The sequence below is a fragment of the Neopsephotus bourkii genome, unplaced genomic scaffold, assembly GCF_033783945.1.
Source record: "Neopsephotus bourkii isolate Nb327-2 ecotype Australia unplaced genomic scaffold, CSIRO-AGI_Nbou_v1 NB_318, whole genome shotgun sequence".
NCBI lineage: Eukaryota > Metazoa > Chordata > Aves > Psittaciformes > Psittacidae > Neopsephotus > Neopsephotus bourkii.
Window position 1 is genome coordinate 7,151,507 of NW_026900826.1, and position 19,972 is coordinate 7,171,478.

The 19,972-nt window shown below is 39.5% G+C and overlaps 1 protein-coding gene across 4 annotated transcripts in view; it reads right to left on the reverse strand.

Annotated features, from left to right (window-relative positions):
• Positions 1-19,972, reverse strand: part of OTUD7A (OTU deubiquitinase 7A) — a 115,500-nt gene that overhangs the window by 63,098 nt on the left and 32,430 nt on the right. For 3 of the 4 annotated variants that reach the window (XM_061347564.1, XM_061347567.1, XM_061347563.1), the window contains exons 2-3: positions 5,816-5,888; positions 5,096-5,200 (exon numbers count right to left, since the gene is read on the reverse strand). The gene's annotated coding sequence lies outside the window, so the exon portion shown is untranslated. Of the gene's footprint in view, positions 1-5,095; positions 5,201-5,770; positions 5,889-19,972 lie in introns of all 4 variants that reach the window. The other variant, XM_061347565.1, reaches the window with a different exon arrangement.

Genomic DNA, 19,972 nt, shown 5'->3' on the forward strand with positions numbered 1-19,972 from the left:
CTGACAATATGTACCTCATACAGTTAAACACTGTTATGTTGTAACAAAACTGTCTCATAATAGACAGTAATTAAAATAACCAATCCACCTAGCAATTAAATATTAAAAAGATGGATCATTGCCTGTAATTAAAACACACTTCTGCTCTCACCCATATTAGGCAGAGCAGCCCAAGTACCCTAGTACAGCAGTTAATCTTCATTAATTGTATCTTAATGAAGATTCCTAAGAAAATTTAATATTGAAATTCATACAGACTACAATTGAATGGTCTTAAATGAGCCTAAAATTAACAGTAACTGCCAAATGAGGAATTCAGGAGTAAGCTGCCGGTAGTGACAGGTAATATGTCCCAGTTATTCACAAAAGCAAATGCCACTGCTCTATAATAAGCCAACATACTTGTGTAAAAATACTACCACAGCAACAGCCAAGAGGACACTTAAACAGAATAGGATAACATTTCTGACTTGTCACTCTGACAAGTTATATTGACTGCATCAGAAAACCGAATATGAGGTTTGTTTTCTGTTGATAACCACCCTCTTAACTAGCAGGAAGTGCTGGGACATTGCTTACACTCCAGAGAAAGCTGTTTCCTACAAACTTGCAAGCAGTAGTTTGTTATGATTTTGGTGATACCATCACTGGCCCTCAGGGACAGCAGACCTCTAGACCTCTGATGCAGATGTGGGATCTAGGATGAAGATCTAGGATGAGCCTAGAGCAGGCACTGGAAGGGAGGGTGAGAGACACTTGGGCTTATTTACAACCTTGAAAACTCCCGTCAAAGTAGACATTGAGCTTAGTAGGAACAGAAGGGTTTACAAAGAACAGGCTGCAGCTTCAAGACAGCAACCCAACAGCACCTATGACTTGGAAGTTTCAGCTATCCAAGCCAGAGTTTTCTTTTTCATCTTGTGCAGAGAACACAGAGAGAATTAAATTCTATAAAGCTGATGAAAGGGATATCCAAGAAGGATCGATTCTTGTAACAAATGACTAAATGCTCAGAAGTGAATTTTGCCATCAGAGGGTTTTTAGATTACCAATGTACGGTGTAAAAATGGATCATTTAATTTCCTCCTTTTTCATCAGCTCTGCAGGCTTCCTGTTCTACTCAATTTCCTACTACTCTTGTCCTTGAAAAGCAAAATCCAGCAAAAATATACTGTAGGATTAAACACTTCAGATGCACAGATGAGACTCATGAGAAAAGATTTGTTTTAGATAAGGAACACACTTGAAATCAAGGTTAGGAAGGTAAACACATGAGCCATAGAAGTTATGACTCCTGAAAACCAAGTTTAGATTTTTTTTTTCAGCTAAATCAAGCCCCCAGTGTGGAAAGAGTCTAACTTGTCCTGACGCAGGCCCTACTTATCTTTGACCACTACCATGAGACTAGAATTGGCTGAAGTCACTGCTCCAAATAAAATAATCACTTTTGAAAGATTAAAGAAACCATTCACATGGATGACTTTGCCCCAGCAGAACAGAGCAATGCAATCTGCTCAGTGCTCAATGGCAAGGGCAAATACAATTAGTCAGACACCCGTAGAAAGATGGGGACTTGTGAGTGCTGAGGGCAACATCCCCACTCACAAGGACTTCTGAAGTGACAAAGGTTTCAGGGGAATTGTTCCATATGCAACACTTGAACACAGTTCTGAAGAAAAAGGTGCCACAGCTATAGACAGAACTGATGAACACTGCAACAGTTCAGGAGCCTTAAGAGAGCATGGCACATGAAGTCCCACTTCACGTGGGAGACAGAGGGAGACAGAGAAAGAATCTATATTCAAGACAAGACCTTTGGTAATCAGAGACAAAACAACCAACCAATCAACAAAAAAATCCAACCAACCAACAACCCCAACAGAATCTACGCACAGCTCAGGCTCAGAAGTAGGAAAAGAGAGAGACTTGTGAATTCTAACTTAGTGTGACGCCTTGCTTGTAAGCAAACATTCTTGTCATCTTTTTCTACACTGTATGAAAATCTGATTACTCAGAATCCGTGCAGGCAGGAAGAACACAGGAAGAATAATATGGAACTATTACCCAGGCCAATACTTATGTTCTTACTGCATCCCTGGCAGTATTAAAGAAAATTATTTTCTCTTAAAACTGTATCAGATAATATTTGGATAATTACAACTCAACAAGGAAAGAAAACAGAAGAACTGACAAAAATAATTTCAGGTCCCCAGATCAAGACAGTATATTATCAAAGTTCACAACTGTCAGACACAGAAACCCAGCTCGCTCTGAAGGGCTGACTATTGACTTCATGAGACAGCACAGCAGAAAAACAAGACCATATATGCCAATGCACAAGAGAGCACACCACCAACAGAACACACAAAGCAACTGTTCAGCTGGTGTACTTAGAACAGAAAAATGAAAGCAGTATTGCTCAAGGACAGCTTTTTGAGCTCTTCTGCCTTTTTTTTTTCTGTCTTTCTTAAGCTTTGCACTACCTGTGAGTTAATGACAGTTTTTCCAATCATCTTTCTTTCAAAAATCTCTTTTAAAGTTTGTCAGGACAATGTTTATGGAAGCCCAGAACTCTGCTACTGACAACAACTCCACTGAAGGCTGGAATATCAGCAGCAGAACAAGGATGTAGCTCAGGCTTTAAAAGCACAATCTCCAGTTTAAGCAGAGAAGTTTAGTAGAAAAATACACCATTTCAAAGTCAGCTAAAGCCATCACCTTCAGGAAGACATACACAATCCAATAGTCTGCCCAAAACACTGTGATCAATGATGAGTATTCACCACCTTTGAGACACAAACTTCTCCTATGTAGAAGAGATGGGGAAGCGTCAAAAGCATTACAAATAATTCCTGAGGCAAGAGAAGATGAGATAAGTTAGTTAGCTTGGAGGTTTCTTCTGTTTGAATTTGAGTATTTTTTTTCCAGTTCCCTTCTATCCAAAATACTGTGAACCTGCCATTACATTCCCTAAGCTTTGCTAGAAGCACTGCCTCAGTACTATGAAGCTCTGCCTCCTCTATTCATCTCCATTGCTCATGGCCAACTTATCTCATGATACAAGTCACGTAATCCTGAATAATAAAAAACTAAACACAGAAATAATCCAGCAGAAAGATTTATTTCTTCCTACCATTGCAAGAGTCTAGGCTCCTATCTCTTTATTACCCAGGAAAGAAAAGGCCATTCTGTAAAGCAAACTGGAAAACAGATGCTATGAATTTAATCATGAGAGACACTGCTGAATTTCTCTGACATTTATAAGGCTGAAGTTTCAATACTGACTGCTGTAGAATTGTCCTGGGTTCAGCAGTAGCAGTCATTTTTTCTCCTAGTAGCTGGTGCAGTGCTGTGTTTTTGACTATCGGCGTGGGAACAGTGCGGATAACACCAATGTTTTTAGTTACTGCTCAGATGTTTGGGAGAAAGTAGAGACAGGACACCTGACCCTAACTGACCAAAGAGGTATTCCATACCACAGCATGTCATGCCCAGGAGGTAGAACGAGGGGCAGCTACCCAGAAGGCCTAGATGACTGTGGGGTTGGTCTAGGTATCGGTCGGGGCTTGGTCGAGTTGGGTGTTATCAGTTGGCGGGTGGTATTGTATTCTCTTCCCTTGTTATTTCCTTTATCATTATTATTACTGGTGGTAGCAGTAGTGATTTGTGTTATACCTTAGTTAGTGGACTGTTATCTCAACCTGTGGGAGTTACATTCTTTCAATTCTCCTTTCCATCCCTTCAGGAGCGTGGGGAGTAAAAGGGGGGAAATGAGAGAGAGACTTCATGACTGATTTATGGCTGACTGGGTTTAAACCACAACAGGAATAAATAGTTGCTATAACTCAATAAGGTACAGTGTGAATCAAGACGCCTAAAAAGAAATTTAATCTACTTCACAGTTAAGAGTCCTAATAAGAAAGAGTTTATCTTCCAAATACTATTCCTGATACTGGAGTGAGCTGAAAACCCCTTCTCCTCATACTTTCACTTTGTATTAACAATCTGTATCTAACAACACAAGTGAAGTATTTATGCATAAATCTGCATAGCACTTATTAAAGTCAATCTGAAGAGCACTACCACTCAGCTACCCCTTGATCACAGTCAGACAGACCATCACAAATCCATGCAACAGCTAACTCAAGGAGGCTCTGCAGACTGGCCTTACCACAAGTCGGTTATCGGAGATGCCAAGGTAACAAACTTTATTCCTCTGAGTGGCATCAGAACATTTGCCTCTTACCATGCTGTAGATTTTAACAAGAATTGTTTCTGAAAGCAAGGAAACACATTGTTGAACAGAAGAAGGGGAGTACCAAATCTACGAAAAGGTGTGTAGCTCACCTGTTATTAAGTTCTACAGATTGTGGAATCTCACAACATCATTACTGCTGCTCCTTACTAAAATGTTATAGATCACTTCATATAGATCACGATTGTCAGACATCATAACACCACCACATTCCCATGTGACTTACTTCAACCTTTTGAATCTCCTGAAGGAAGGTTCAGGATTTTTTCTTTCCTTCCACACTCAACTGTTCAGCAGATACATGTCTCACAAAGCATTAATGAGCTTACTTAAGAATGTGCCTGTAAGGTATGCAATTACTATAGTATTTAAAAATGGAGCCAAGGAAGACAGATTAGTTTAAAAAGCATTATTAATTTTGAGTCCTTGCACTTTATTACAACTTTAAGGGTATTTAGCAACTCAGAATTAAAGATCTAGTTCCTATGTACTTCATTTTCAGTATAACGTTCAGTACAGGCCTTGTGGTGTCAAATCAAGAATACAGACCACAGTTTCTCATACTTGTGTATATGGCAGAAAGTAATTATTTTCAGCTCCATTTAATTTGCTACTTTAATTTACTGAATGTCACCTCAAGCCGTTCTGTGGAACTATGTGGCAGGGGAGGAAATAGCAGTAGGGAAGAACTTCTTCAGTCAAGCACTGCTGCCAAGGAAGGGTTATGCCTAACACACTGCCAGGGAAGAAGAAACATTTATGTGAAAAGTTAAGTTTTAACAGTGTATTTAGCATCACCGAGAAATTCTGTAGCAAAAGCAGGGACAAAATCCAACTTACCATGGTAGGTTCTACTTGCAAAAATTTCCCTTCTCTCCCACATGCCTATCTCATCTTGGTGAAGCGGAAGAGGTAGGCATACACGCCAGAAAACCCACCTTCTCCCTAGAAAAAGAACAGAGAAGTCAACAGGTAAATAGCAATTTACAGCAGCTGGTAATCAGCTAAACACCACTTATTTAGCAACTGCATTGTTCAGCTGGCTGTCCTTACCAAGGTTATTACTATGGGCATCTTCCATTTAAGTCTCACAGTGGGTTGCACCATCATATTACCAAATGAACTGAATGAAAGATATATGAAAGCAAAGAACTAAGCCCAAAAGGGAGCTTCTGCAGTGACAGATCAGCTGCTGCAGCAGTTTAACATGACAATGTCACGGATGTTTTTTAGAAACTTATTCAGCATCGAAACTTTAGGAGGCAACAGATAAAGATTCATTTAATGAGTAACACTGCATAATCCATCAGCTCTATGTTGCCACAGCAAACAGGCATGCTGTTAGCTTGCTAATGATTTTAGTGGGTTTCTTTGGCTGGCTATACTTAATTGTTGTCAATCAGAAAACAAATTAGATTTGTGTTTCCTTTGCAAGACCCTTTTGCTCAGCATTTCAAAACAACTAAATGACAGATGTTAATTTGGGCGTTGGGATGGATGTTTTTGGCTACTTACAGCAATGAGGTAGGTAGGTCCCTGTTTCTGTTCTAGTATGTTTACCTATTTAGGAAGGCAGGAGGCAACTGTCTGGGTGATTTTACTTCTGATCATGAAGCTCTGCAGTATCACGTGCCTGTGAGAATGGAGAGACCAAAACATGTTTTACTCCAAAAGTGACATTATGAAGTGCTGTTCTGCATCCATTTATCATCCCTGCTACACACCCTGACCCTGGAGTCCTAATCTGCAGCTCTGTTACAGAGAAATACTGTCTTCCTTTCTTCCAGCTTTGACCATTCCCAGGATTGTTACAATCACTTCAGTACCTCACTACTGAGATCACAATAGCTTTTCCATCAAGAACTTCAGCCAGAGCACAATCCAATTCAGATTAAACAAAAGAAACATCCACTATCAGAGAAACAGAAAGGAATCTTTCTGGAGGGAAGCAGTGTCTAACCACGAGCACACATTAATCTTGACAGAAGGATTCTCAAAAGCAATTGATACCCAAATAATACAGCCTTAAGAGTGAGAGTGCTTTTGCCATGGCAGAGCTATGTACAACAGATGACAGCACCTTAGTCATGCAGGCCCCTTGCTGCTGGTTCAGAGAAACAACAGCAATAAACCTCAAAATGTAGTTTAGAGAGCTGATTTTCCACCAGTTTGACTGCAAATTCCATGTCAATGACAAAACTGAGGAAACTGTTCCAGCCAATCCAGTATATTTAGTTCCTTTCTACTCCCTTAACATTCATTTGCAGATTGAGATTTACCGATTTGGTTAAAAAAAGTCATACAATTAAAAACAGAAAAAGAAAAAAAAAGACCCTGAACAAGCAGCAAACACAGAGGAAAGCACTGCAGGCTGAGCTAGAGGAGTCAGCAATATTAATTAAATTAACCATGAAGCATAGACCCAAGTGGTGTAAAGAGCTGTATGATAACATTTTATTTTGTCTGGATATGTGAGCATCTTGTAGTTCATCCAGTTTTTATCTGATTTACCTGTTAGGAGTGTTATAATAACCAGCATGTACTTTTCTTTTAAAGCCTGTTCATGATGCTCTGCCCAAGTATCATTCTTTCTGATACCACCAACTGCTTCTCCATTAGTCCAAGTCTTCCAAGTATTTTACTTTGCAAAGTTTTGATGGCTATCATACTTGCTTTTTCGTAATAAATTCATATATATATTTATATTTACTTGTACATTAATGTAAGCAAATCCACATATTTGTTCAATATATTTTATAAAAAGACTAAACTCTTTTCTGTTTTCTTTTTCCACTTAGCTATATTTTTCCTAGTATATGTTGTTGCACAGATATGTTTCAATACAACACACCTTGGCAGGTCATTTTTAAAGCTGCAAGACATGACCTGCCTCCCAGGTTCAGCTGAATTTTCCCCTGGTTAGCTCAAGTCAGCCACCTAGAACACTAAGAGCACTTTTCTGTGAAATTCCACTGGAATGGGAAAACAGCTATAGTAAAAAATAAATATCCTCCTTATTCATGGTCACAGGATTAACATATTTAAGGTGTTGAAAAAGAACATGCAACTCCATGCAGTCAGGAACAGCATTTTCACAAATGTCTACTCAAGTCCCTAGGCAAAACTTCACTTACATTTTTGACTAAAGGTATCACACCTTTGATTCCCAGCATCACAAGAAACAAGATAAAATGCCAGATTAAGATAGGTTTTCGAGAGATTGTCCAGATACTTTTTCCACTCTTGCCAAGGTCTTTATTTCAGACTTCTAGATTGAAACAGTACCTAGATTCCAATGTTACAGGAGTGTTTGTATCATTATGTGTGGATTATGCAAGTACTTAATTCTGCTAAAACTCTGGAAGCCCAAGAATGGAGCACAGGATCTTTGAGTTCGTCTGGTTCCTTTCCACCAGCAACATTTCATTCACAAGCCACACAACACAAATCATTGAGAACAAGTGGTGTGTCAGTAATGCTGCTGGTAGAAACAAAGAGTGAGCCCAAGCCTGCTGTGCTGTTCTGATGCTCTCACATCCTGCCCAACTGCTTGACACTCACAAAATTCAATTAACACTTTGAGAAACAGCACACATGGAATAACTACTCAGAGTATCACTATCCATCAAAGTGAACATTTGTTTCTCAGAACTGCCTTTAAAAACAGCTGTTTGAATTGCAGAAATTCAGAAATAGCCAGAACAAAGCTCTCTCTAGATGGAAAAAATGTGAAATAAAAAAAGGAATAAGCAAGAGTCTGCAAGGAAATGTTTCCTGGTTACTCTGCCTCCTGCTAAAATCATCCCTGGACACATACATGCATCCACTGGATAATAAAACAGAAGTTCGGACAATGAAAAGTAGTATCCTGCTCTCATCTTACTTGGGTGAAATTTATATACCAACACAAGCAATGGACAAGAGCCTTCTCATGCAGAGCCATAGCAAAAGCCATAGTTATCTATGATTGGGAACTCCAGGTTTGACTGAAATTGTAATTGCCAACACAAGAACTGATTTGACCTCAGTATTCAATTTGATATACATTCACTCGATGAGTTTGTCAAAATGACTCATACATAATGGAAGAAAAACAAACGGCATCAGATTCAAACTGAAACAATCACAAGAAGGTCTTTGTGGAAACAACCAACATTTCCAGCAAGTTCCTATGAAGGTCATTAGTGCTTTCAACATTCAGCCTGGTCTTGTTCATGGCATAACTGAGATGTGACAGTCTCTCACCAGTGACTCAGGAAGGTTTTGGTGTAGCAATGTCTTGACATGATTACACTCTAATAAGTACTGTATGCTTTCACACTTGATTATGTGATACGCATTATGAATATACTGATTATATTACTGTTTAAACTCAGATCTATAGCTCTATCTCTGAAAATAAAATAGATATACTTCCAGCCATGCAGGTGGTAGTTACATGTGGTTTTCAGTAGCCCAAAGAAACATACTGAAGATTTCCAACTCCGAAGCACAAACAAGGACCTTAGTGAACAATTTTATCCTGGTCAGGTCCCTCAGGAGAGTCTGTAAGAGGACAGTACAGGTATGCTGGAAGTGCCATGTTTGCTGCTTACAGCAGGCCTCAGGTTTTGTCATGATGAGGTACTAAGGGAGTTTTTGTAAAAGCTGCTGTATTTGGACACGGACAGAAATTGCACCACCAAGATCTTGGGAAGTTTTCTGCACATTCCTTTTAGCTCTCAGCAGTGTATCTCTTGGAGGCAGCAGTCCTTTCATCCAAAGCTCTAATTTCACACATGATAAACCTCTCATGTTTGTTGCTACTGACCTTGAGCATCTGTTGTAACAGCATGAAGCCACAGAAACACAGTAATGGTTTGACTGGTCAAAAGCCGAAGACACCTTTTTACAACGGAAAACTCTTTTTCATATACACAACATACATAAAGCAGAGATGCTTTTCCATGCCCACGCTAGAACACTACCAAATCTAAACTCTCAAGCTGATCAATTCATCTTCTGAAATGAAATAGGTATAATTTGTATTGGATGAGCAATGGATAATACCCCTAATCTCTACAGATCTGCTTTAGATTACTCTGCCAGCAAAACTAGCCTGTACTGACCCAAAGATCATGCTAAAACCTAGGAGTTTCAGGTGGATTCCTCTTCCTTCCCTGTGGCACTGGTTTGGGCCACTTGGTCCCGTTTGCTCCCTCGCATTTGCTCTGACACTTGTCTAAGTGGTCCCTGGGCCACTTTGACTCACTCTGCCAGCAGAAAAAAAAACTGTCACTTATTTTTGTTCAGAAGAATTTTGTGCTGGATTGAATCAGTTCACACAAGGGTCTGAAAAACACCAGAGCCAGGACAAAGCAGACAATGTGAAGCAATCTCTTCAGTCCTACAAAACTGGGGCAACAGAAGTGCCTTCCTTTTTGTCAATAACCGACAAACATCTAACCAAGAGTAAGACTATATTATTTGACTGTCTATCTACATTTCATTAAATTAACCTGACTCCTCCACGCTGTCAGAAATGCGCCAGCTACTCCTGTCAAGTCTCTGTAAACAAGACTGAGAAACACAAGATCGTAAAACTCGGTTTAATCTCCCCAGTGCTGTGAACACCTATACTCTACTGTACATATTAGATCTTTTAAACACCATCAAATTAGTAGGGTAGGGTTGTTGTTGTGGTTTTTTTCCCCTAGCAATTTAAAGTTCAAAATTCCCAATTAAACAAGTTCTAAGGGAGTTTTTGTAAGTTAAAAGTGGTACGGAGCTAAACTGAACTTCAGAAGTAGGTCTTGACTATGTAACTGTCTGTACACATACATTAATACGTCTTGAGAAATAGAAATCAGAGGAACTCCGATGCTGGGAAAATACCTTGGGAAAAAGGGTTACATTTTATACTGAAAGTACATAGCCTGATAAACTCATACCACTTCTGTCTGACTTTACAAAGAAAATTATTTTGGATTTTAAATACAAATTTGTTTGATTTCACCTGTTAGATCAATACAAGCTCATTCTGTAGTTCTACTTTTATTAAAGGAGTAAGATTCAGGGAACAAAAATGATGTCTTGGGGGTTTTGTATATGGTATATGGTCATTTAGAGATGCAGCATGTACTTCAAATCTTAATTATTTTTCCCTATGTAAACCAGTTAAAGGACTTCCAAACTGCTTTCTGATAAATGCCTTTTTTTCCCTTTTACAGTTACTTTTAACATAATTTCATTTATTTTGTCCTGAATTTAGATTAATTTAAAGCCATAAAAATCTACTTGCACTTGCCTAGACTGGCTACTTGTCAATCATCACCTTTGAAAGGTCATGGAGAACAGAAGAGGTGCTCGAGGACTGGAGAAAAGCCAGTGTCATTCCATTCTTCAAAAATGACGAGGTGAAGGAGTCAGGAAATGAGCAACCAGTCAGTCTCACTTCTGTCCCTGGAAAGGGGATGGAACAGCTCATCCTGGATGTCACCTCTACAAGTGGGGGAAAAGAATCATAGACCTCAAGGATCATCTGGTCCAGCCTTTCCTGGCAGAACATGACCTAAGGTAAATGTCCCAACACCTTGTTCAGACAAATCTTAACAGTGTCTGACACTGGGAAATCCAGCACTTCCCTGGGGAGATTATTCCAATGGCTAGTTATTTTCATGGTGAAAAATTGTCCTCTTGTGTCCAGTCAGGATCTCCCAGGGACTAACTTGTGCTCATTACTCCCTGCTCTTTCCATGTGACTCCTTGTAAAATGAGAGTATTAATCTTCTTTGTAGCTACCCTCTAAATACTAGACTATGGTGACTGGGTCTCCCGGCACCTTCTTTTCCCTAGACTGGACAAATGCAGGTCTCTCAGCTTTTCCTCATACAGAAGGTTTCCCAGTCCTTGTGAAGTCCCTCCTGAATATAAGGAAAAACTTCCTTACATTGAGGGTGGCAGAGCACTGGAACAGGCTGTCCAGGGAGGCTGTGGAGTCTCCCTCTTCAGGGACATTCCAAACCCACCTCAACACCTTCCTGTGTAAACTCCTTTAGGTGGCCCTGCCTTAGCAAAGGGAGTTGCACTAGATGATCTCAGAGGTCTCTTCCAACCCTTATGATTCTATGATTGGTTCTACATGAAAGCAAACAACTAGTCACCAGTATGACAGTGTGTTTCTGAGACCTTTTTGACCACAGGAGGAAATCCTAACTTCAGTGAAGTCAGAGGAAGTTTTCCACGAACTCTACTAATAAGCAAACAAAAATCTCAGGGAAAGATCATGTCTCATCTTTAAGCAATGCTAACACTGACTTTGACCTGCAGAGTCACTTTTTTTTGTGATTTGAAAACTGTCATATTAGAATAGGTTTCAGTTTAAAAAAATAATATCTAAAATACATGTATATATGTGTGTATGTATGCATATATGTATATATAAAAATCTGCCTTGGTTGTTTTGCTTACCATTAGCCCCTCGGATTCTGGTACAAGAAGACACATTTTGAACTAGTGTCTAATCACTAGTTATTTTCACCAATGAAAGTCTCTAATCACAACTCCATCATACTCCACTACAGACATAACAACTTAAACCTTTTACTAATCTAAGAGTATGTCCTTCATTCACTCCTGCGTGGCAGAAGACGAATGGTTTATTTTAAATTCATATTCTTGATTTCTGACTAACTTTGCCGTAATACATTTTGGAGAAAAAGCTAGTTCTGAATTTTATACACATGCAAAAAAACCACAACAGCAACTGAACAAAGCCACGTTATGAACTGTCTCTGAAAGACACAAACACTTCAGTGGTTCATTACAGCAGGAAAACCTGCTGTTGGAGAGCCACACAAACATTAGCAAAGAACTGGAGGGCACTGTAACTGCGAACTACAGTACCTTCCTCTAAAAGAATATAAAATACAAGCAATTCAAGTTACTCTTTGCACTCCACACCAACCACACAGTTTGCTAACTTCACAGGAAAAACACACCCATAGTTTCACCCTTCAGGACTTCTTTACAACACTTCATCAACTTCATAGGGACAGCTTCGCCTTTACAAATAATAAACACAATTTCACTTCTGAAAGGCTCATAACCATAAACCACACCACTAGATACAAACCCTGACAAGCTCCAAAGCCCACTGATGAAGAACAGTTCTGCGCCATATTTCAAAGGACCTGATCAGGTGTGATAGGACCCTTCTAGTCACTACTGGGTGAGAAAATAGAATGCAAAACTAGCATGTCCTGATGCCTAAAGACTCACAGCATAAAGCACAGTCATCTATTGATTTCAGCTTCTCATGAGATCTATTCTCCTTTAACTTCTGCTTCACCAAATAAAGCTATTTTCCAGTTGCTACTCTCCTGTGAATGCAAGAAAAAGAAAAAAAAGAAGTCTGATTTGGAGGTTGGTGAGAGCTTCCCATAAAAACTGGGAACCTGCTACTGCTTTCTGTCATCACGGAAGCATCGTTTGGCCTAAATCAGCTTCTTTAGAACTGAGGATTGAGAGAGTAGCAAGGCAGCCTATGGCCTGCCTCATCCACACTGCAGGGCTGAGCTGTGGCAACGCCAACAGGCTGCATTCAGGGAGCTGCCTGGGTTGCTGCTTGGGTTGCTGCCCATCTGTGCTCTTCACTGGCAGCCTCTCAAGGTGGGCAGGAAAGAGAAAGGAGAGTGTCAAGGACACTGAACCATGCACATGTCTGTGCTGTGCTGAGTGATTGCTTCTGCATCATGAGATGCCAGCAGAGCAAGCCTGACCTCTGTACCAGAGAAGACAATCAAGGAAAAAGAAAAATGATGCAGGGAAATTCTCCATATGATTTAATGAGGTGGAGGAAGGAGAATGGATCCTCAACCATAGGCAGCTCTATCACTCAAAATTATGTATCTATAGGCCAATGTCAGTGAAGGATTTATAAAATAAAATTAAATTAAAAGAATTAAACCATCTTTCTTGTTTTTCAGAGATGCTCTAAGTGGAAAACATGATGATTATATGATGAGCTGTCACGCAGCTACAGCCCACTCAGTTCTATTACTGCTCACTACAGCTGCTTTAGCATTCAGTAAGCTCAGTTACCTTTTCTATTCATTACAGGCAGAAATTCTCTAATGTCCCTTACCACACAGGGCAATCGTTGCCCTCAGAGTCCAAACTGATTTGATCTTTTTGCTTTATTGGAATCTGGGACTGAATTGTGAAAGAGAGTAGGAACCCTGTTCCCATATCATTTGAATTCCTGCACCACACGCATTTTTCTCTGCCCTTCCTTTTGCTCTCTGGAAGACTGAGGTTATAGGGCTCAAGGCACCATTTACATATCAAAAGCAAGAGCACTCTACACAAAAACGCAAAGCAGACACTTTTCTGGTTTCACTGACTAAAAGCTTAAGCTACAAAAAGAATTTCCTTCCTCTGAATCTGTAACGCCAAATTCAGGTGTAACACAGTTCATCAGGAATGGTTCATATAAACACATTAAATGTGAGGAACATCCCTCACTGCCTCTGTTACCTGATTTTATTTGCCAAAGACAGAGTTCATTTTCCTCCCAGACCCTTTCCTTCTGGGCAATTAGAGAGACTTCACTGTCTTACCTGAAAGAACACCCTTCACAAAAAACATGCAAACAAGTTTGGAGGTCATGAAGAAGCAATTCTCATTTATCTCCAGTTATTCTCAACTTGTCTGAATGGCATTACCCCACTTACTGGGCTCGTTTGTTTTGCTGGCCACCATGGCCTCAGGTAGATCAGATGTTGGCATTACAATAAGCAGGATGACTCTCTGCTCTACCTTCTTCAGCCCAGCAAACAACATATACACAGCACACTATGCCAGGTTACAGTAACTTTCTGGGAAAAGACCCTTCCTGCACCTTAATAGTGCTTGGCACACTGACAGAGAGGTGAGACTAAGGACACAAGCCCTCTTACAAGTATAAGGCACAATAATTGGCCATCTGTATGCTGCTCCCCTATCCTTTGTACTGATGCTCACATGCATCAGGTAAATGAGTGCATAAATGCTTTACAAGGGGTAAGAGAAGGACAGAACCATATCCCTCCTCCCCCATAATATGACTATGATTGGTGACATTAATCTTAATGACTTCCCTGCCTAGAAACATACCTGGCCGCCCCCACACCCTAGACAGAGTGATGAGGTGGGAACAGCAGAATGAATTACTCAGGAACACCAGCTGTTTGCCACAGCATCTCACTACTCCCAAACCAACAGCAGTGGGTGGTGGCTGAGCTGTCCCTGACCCCATCAAACTCTGCTTCAACTACTTCACACCACTGGAAATGTTGATGTCTTCCCAAGTCCTACTGTGAATGTATTACTGATGTTATGCTGAAGATCTGCTTCAGATGGTTTAAAGAAAACCAGCTAGCAGACAATTCTTATACTCAAAAGAGCCATGCTGTACTATGAGTACATGGTATTACTTGACTCATGCCAGCCAGTCAAGCTAGGTTATCATTCATAAGTCACCTTTTTAGGTAAATCCTCAAAAATACCTATTTCTCTATATGCCTTCAGTTAGAGTCAGACCATTTAAAGAAATGACACTGGATCAGAAGCAAGAACCAGTGGTTAAAATCAATCTCAGCAAACTTCATTCCGTCTTTATAAAGCACATAGTGCAATGGCACGCTCAGGTAACAAACCAGAAAACTGCTTATGAGTACAATGCTACCTGCATAGGAATCTTAATCCATTTTCATTTTAAAAGAAAATTTATCAGATTCTCAAATTTATTCCTATACTAATACTCGCATGAAGGAAACAGTTCTGCCACTACCATGTTTTTACAGACAAGTAACAGGATACTGAATCCACAGAAGACCAAGATCTCAACTTCAGAGTAATACTATTGCCACCATTCTCTGAAACCCTTACAGGATTACAACTCATCTGGAGCACTGTATCCTTTTATTGCATTTAAGGTGATACAAGGGGAAAAAAGCGTTACCTGGACTTAACTTGCTGAAGTCATACTTGGTGAATAAACAGTTCTCTCTTTAATGGTTGCCAAAGCAAACACAGAATTTCTTATTATTTGGAGAAAACTATACCCATCTTTCCAGAAGGACTTGCATCTGTGGAATCTCTATCTGTGCCAATTCTTCCAAGACACTGAAAAGCCTATATCCTACACACATGGAAAAAATGAGATGTTTGGGAACCTGGCTTCATTGGGTTGGTTTGGTTGGAAACAAGCATGAGAGAAGTAGACATGTCTCAGTATACACAGTGCTACTTGCAGGCAGTGTACACCAAACACAAACCAAGGAACAGGAGCTCTCTAAAATTTCACAAGAAATAAAGGCACACAGGACATAAATAGGTGTTGACATCTGGCAGATACCAATGGGTTCTAACTACTGACAGGGTCACAAGAATAGTCACATTCAAACCCAGGTTGATCGAGTATGCATCATCAGAAGTGAGCATTTTTCACAACTCTATCCTCATGAAGCATGGAGAGGAAACTTAAAATTCCCAATTCAAGCAGCATATACAAACCTCTTCAAAATATCACCAGTCAGCTGTCAAAAATGTCTTTTATGTCCTGTACCATCCCCAGTCCAACCCTGGCTTTTTGTCTGCCTGCCTGATGTATTCAGAGGTTGTTGCTGGAGTCACTTCCTCTTGCCTGTCCTATTTAACTAATGTAATTCAACAGAATAAAATAAACTATTTCTGCAATAGCAGGAAGGCACATAGTGAACCATGGAATACCAAATATACCAATTCATTCAGTGGATACGCATTTTACCCACGAACACAGAACAAAGAATCCAGTGCTCACACCTGCACCCAGAACAGTCTGTGCTGTTCAGGACTGAGGTCACCCCGAGCGGGACTCTGCAGTGCAGCTGCTTCACTTCACATCAACACAGCACTTCCTTGGGAATGGGAATGCTTGGTTCTTACCATCCCCCTCTTCTTTTTAAATACAATTTCCCCATATACTTCGGAAAACCATCAAATTATATCACTCACTGCCTTCTGGGGGCATCTTGTTTGGTTGGTTTTTTTTTTCCTAATTTAAGAATTAACTACATCACAAAATTATTTCCTACTGAAAATGACAGAACTGTCTAATGATTTTAGTATCATATTAACAGAAGGTTCTTAACTGGTTTTATAACATAAGAAACCACATTTTAAAACACCTAACTCTACTTTTTAAAAAACAGACAAGACACAGTTTTAAAGGAGAAATGCCCAACGATTCAGATGTGATAAACTTCTGTTTTATGGTTACATGGTTATAGCCTTTTGGTGGTATATGACCCAGCATGTACTCACCTCTTCACAATGCTAAGTGCCTCTCCAGAATGATCCTCTCCCCAGCTCTGCCATTATACTAAACAAATAGCTTATAGTAACGGAGAGCAGCTACTGCTATTTCTCAAGTCCTCAATGTATATTCTCTTCACCACATCCTTAATGGTTCGATTGTACTACTCAGCCTTACTCAGTACTTCGGCAAGTACCTTCTAGTACTTGCCAAAACCACATTCTAAACAGTTCCCAAACTATGCTGGTAAAGAATGAAAATTCAGATTTCCTGCACAGGATAATCGATTTTACATTGATAGCTACAGTGACAGCCTAAAAATTCTGCAACACAGATATATGTTTAGTAAGCCCCAAGGTAATTATAATAGTTATATTCAATAACCTACAAGCAGATTCAAGCCCTCATTTTGTAAATAGCTCTGCAAAAATGCATGGTTTTTTTACCTGTGTTCCTGAAACAAGTTGAAAAGGATGAAAAGCAGATGTTTCACTACTGGCCAGTGCATGTATCCAGCTAAGCCAGAGCCCCTCACTGAAGCAAGCTGGGAACCCTGCCGCAGTAAGCATTCTTAATGGGACCCTTTCAAACTCTCCTATACACTGGCAGAATAAGCAGGAAGTTCAACAACAACAAAAAGGAAATATATTTGCACACTGCAATACATTAAAACAAAGCAGAGCATCCATTCTTCTCTATTCAAGTTCCTGTGTATGTGTAAAAGAGGATGAAGAAGTTAAAATTTTCAGTTTCAACTATGGATTGTGCTGCATCAAAAGATGGAAAAGTGTCTCTGCCAGTCCAGCTGTATGTCATCCAGGCAGCTGTTACTAAAAGTACTTGCTGACATGAGTGGCAAAATCACCATCGCCTTCCATAACAATGAATCTTCTCTGAAGCTAAAAAATCACATGGCTGTTTTGCACTTTCTGCATGTGCTCGCATTACATCAGCTTTTGCATCAAAGCTGGTAGTGCAAAGAGGAAAGCAAAGCCAATTTTATGAACTGATGTAATCAAGCCTAGCATCTCTGTGGGGATTTTTTTGTTCCTATGGTCACAGTGACATCAGACTACTCTGCTTATTTAGCAGTGGAGGGCAGTGCCAGTTCTTCACCTCTGCTCACACGCTTCTCTATGCTTTTCCTCTTGCTTCTACATCCTGATACATTAGGAGTCAGCCTGCATTTCAGTGGGACACGGAACAACCCTTGCCTCCAATCTCTCCCCTGCTCCTTTCTCTCAGTGTTTCCAGCTGTCACAGACAAAGTCAAAACTGCACTTAAAAAAGTGGAAAGCGGTAAAGGAGAAATCTCAGGAATTTAACAAAGCTCATCCAAACACTGTAATGTGAATGTAGACACTGGAATATACACTTTTCAAATAAGAGCTGTACTTTCAGTGCAGCAAATATTTGTCCATACATAGAGTTGACCTGAAAAGATTATGAGGCTGTCTGCTGATGGCACAGGGAGATGCTTAGTTGGAACCCAGCCCCACAGTCACCCACACTGCAGTCAAATTAATAGGCTTGTTACTCCCAGCTTTCTAGTTTTCATGGGCTCATGTATGTGTTGCAGAAGGCTCCTACACGCGTACATAACTTCACCTTTCTGTATCAGTTTCTACACCTGTAAAATGGGAATAATTATACTAATCTTAAAAAGAAATTAACATGAATAAACTTCAGTCGATTCACTTCCTGTTCACATAATCCAGTCGTGGAATTCCCCTTATAATCACTTCTCTTACCCAAGACACATCTAGGCCAGATACATCTACATTCCACCGTGAAATCAGCCATAGCTATTTTAGCACTCAAAACACACAAGTATACCGTACTAGCTCTAAAAAGTCTACTTTGCAGCTCTCATTCGTACTAGAGTATTTGTGAGCAGCTCTCATATTCTACCATTAGGGGAAAGACATTTCATCCACAAAGTGAGTTTGTACACAGCCTTATCATCTACAAACCTCAACAGAATATATTACATAAAATAAAATGTATTTACACATGGAAAGTACTGTAAAACTTACTGACAAATGTAACCTGTTACTGAACCCTACCAGTATAGCCCTGCCTGCTGCATGGTACACCAACATCCATCTGCACAGGAGTCTGCATCAAAATTAATCCAGAAATATAAAAAAAAATCCACCATCAAACCAATCAACCTAGCAACCAAACAATCCCCCAATTCCTACCTCTTCCTCCATGCCTTAATCTATTGGGAAAAACTAATAAAGAGAAAGCAGCACTATGTTAGATACGCCAGTTTCTGGGGTTTGGGGTTTTTTGTCTTCTTCAATACATCAGATCTTTTGCAAGGTTTAATTTATCATAACATTATGAAACACTAAATTACTGTGAAAGCAACCTTGCCATAGACTGAAAAAAAACCCGAAATGTCATGCCAGATATAGTTATGTATGCAAGATGGTCCCATATTTCTTTGGTTATCCATCTCATTCATTCTTTAGCTGAAGTCAGATTAAGTATTTTCCATAGATACAATTTTTTTATAAAATGTAGACAATAAGAAAAACCAAAAAATGTCATGTACATGTTGAAATATATATAGGCATTATATGCTTAGATAATCAATATGTAATCTATAGGTATATCTGTAGTGCATCTGTTACCCATGTCTGTATATTATCAATATACACCTATAAATATTCATATTTACAAATAACACAAATGTCTTAACTAACATCTTAACTAACTAACACCACCTGTTTTGATTAGAGTTGTTTTCATTCAGTTTCTAATATAGACCTGGGTGGACATCAGTCATTAACCCCACTGTTTAAGCCACACACCTAGAGCCTGGTGGATTCATTTAATATTCCTCTTACTAGCAGCTGACAGACAGCTGACTGAGCAGAAATGTGAAATTTCATTAACTTACCCATAGGCTTATTCCACCAAGCTCCAGATGTTTTAGCAGAAGAAAAGAAGTTCCACAATTTTAGGGTGGGGATGGGAGATGCGTTTATCATAAATGCCTCTTGCTTTTGTAATTTCTACCAAAAATTAAAAGGTGTTAAGGCAAAAAAGGCAGATTAAAAATTACCACAAGCAGCAACCATTCTTGGCTTACTAGCTTGTTTTTCTTTCTTTAATATGTGTTAAGGTGCCATGTGTTGCAGAAACCGGTAAGAAATTTTCCAGTGGATATTCCATATTAACCATCAAGCCTCTGATTATCAATTTATCAATTCTTCTCTTACTTCCCCTGCAGACAGAAGTCAAATTACAACAGCAGACATGTATTTCTTTCTACTTTTATTTCACATGCATTAAGCAGTATATAATAAAATGCAACTAGAAAAAATAATAATCCATAAAAATATATTGTAATGTAATTGTGTATTTTTTTTTTACAGACACAAAGACAA